At 43.4% G+C, this 2,027-nt stretch overlaps 1 non-coding gene across 1 annotated transcript; it reads left to right on the top strand.

The window, feature by feature from the left end:
- The first annotated feature begins 272 nt into the window (after window positions 1-272).
- Window positions 273-469, top strand: LOC149832921 (U2 spliceosomal RNA). Its single transcript, XR_016433506.1, has one exon. It is a non-coding gene; the product is annotated as a U2 spliceosomal RNA (small nuclear RNA).
- Window positions 470-2,027: the final 1,558 nt, after the last annotated feature.

Raw genomic sequence — 2,027 nt, 5'->3', positions numbered from 1 at the left:
CAGGATGGAGGTTTTGCAAGTTTTGGCCGTTCCGAAATACGACTTCCCAATGTATTTAGCTGTTCTGGATCCAAGCCGTTTGCACTATAATACTATTCATCATGGTATTATCGTCATGTTTTTTATGATAAGGAACCCTAGCCGAAGCTAGGAAAACCATGGTGCTTAGTGGCAGAAAATGAGTCCTTATTTTTAGTCCCATATCGAGGATGAGAGGAAAGTGAGAGGGGTGAAGGGTGTATAAAAAGGGGTTGAGAGGCATCATTTACCTCATACCTTTCTCGGCCTTTTGGCTAAGATCAAGTGTAGTATCTGTTCTTATCAGTTTAATATCTGATATGTGGTCCATGTGACCACACGATATTAAATTAATTTCTTTTGGGGGAGGGTGCCACCACAGTAGCTTGCTACTGGGTCCCTCGAGCGTCGCCCTTGCGTTGCACTGCTGCATGGGCCTGGCGCACCCCTACCAATCCCCAAGTTTAAATTTTTTAATTGTTTGGATTTGGAAGTTGTGTTGGATTTGTGGTGACTTTTCCTATTGTGAGATTGGATCGGAAGATGGTTTGAAATCGAAGTCTTTGATGGGAGAATTGGGAACTGGGCCGAACTTGTTCCTCCTGGTCCAACTGAAAATATTGACTCAAACTCTACTTGGACTGAAAAGGCTCGATGAGATCCACCTCAACCCGATAAGTCCTGGCCCCAGCTCGAACCCAATGCTTTCGTGAACGCGAGTCTAGGTTGGGCCTGTCAAGTCATAACAAGCCTTGGTCAAGCTAGGCCGGGGTGACCCGGAGTCTACCAAAGAATTTCAAGCAATATGTTGACAGAAGGGTACTGGATCCAGACTCAAATTTTTGTACAAATCACAACTACTAGTGGTTAAATGAACAGGAGAAACAGAAGCTCCGAAATAGTGACCCGGCAGACAGATCCCAAAGAGTTACGGATTTACACAAAATGTTATCCACCAGTGCTTGTAAGGATTACGTGCATCTTTCATGAGTGTTATCCGAACTATGGACTGGATCTAAGAATCTCGTTCCCAATACCTCAGACTGGATCTAAGAATCTCGGTCCCCATACCTCAGACTGGATCAAAACCAAGTTGGATCGGATCCAGGTCCATTTAGACCCGATTAAAATGGTTTGACAAGAACTTATCCAGACCCGACTGTTTACACTTTACACCCGTAAGCTGAACTCTGATCCAGCCCTTGATTTTAGGATATTCGCCGTGGGCAACCATGTTTTCAGATCACGTGGGATCCGTACACGGATCTAAGTCAGTAGCCTCTCCTACAGTAAGGATTTCAGCCTCTCCCTCGTTCTCCAAAATTTCGGAGGTAATGAAATCTCTCTCTCTCTCGATCGAGTTATGTTTCGATTTCTTGATTCGTTTGCATTGTCCTTTCTTGATCGAGTTTTAATTTAGAATTCCGATTTCTTGTGTTCGTTTTTTTTCTCCGTCCTTTCATGGATCTTTAGTTTGGAGATGTCAGTTTCTTGATTTCGTTTTCTTTCTCACTCCGATGATCGAGTTTTGTTTTTACTCTCCCTCTCTCTCTCTCGATTGAATGTTGTTTTGGTTTTTTGATTCGTTTGGTTTACCCTCTGAATTCTGGTTTCTTGATTTTTTTTCTCTCCCTCTTCATGAAGTCTTTAGTTTGCAAATTTTCGATTTGTTGATTTCGTTTTCTTTCTCCATCGCATAATCGAGTTTTGACTCTCTCTCTCTCTGGAAACTGTAGCGTACAATGCTGCAACGGGGAATGATCTTGCGCCAGAAGAATCGGGGCCACCCAAGAGGAGAAGCTGGAGCCCGATCGACCCAATCGGAAGAGGAAGAAGGTGGTGGAAGAGGAAGGTGTTAAACAAGTGGAAGACGGAGGAGTTAAACAAGAGAAGAAGACGTTCACTCACCAGGAATACATCACTAAGATACGGTTTCCTAGGTTTTCCTTCTTTTTCGTTATCTTGTTTTGGAATTGTAGACGGGATGCGTTTTCTAGGTTCTTTTGATG

The sequence above is a fragment of the Nuphar pumila genome, chromosome 7 (assembly GCF_984573655.1).
Source record: "Nuphar pumila chromosome 7, dmNupPumi1.hap1.1, whole genome shotgun sequence".
Taxonomy (NCBI): Eukaryota; Viridiplantae; Streptophyta; class Magnoliopsida; order Nymphaeales; family Nymphaeaceae; genus Nuphar; species Nuphar pumila.
Note: the sequence above shows the minus strand (reverse complement) of the source record. Positions and strands in the feature narration are given on the sequence as shown.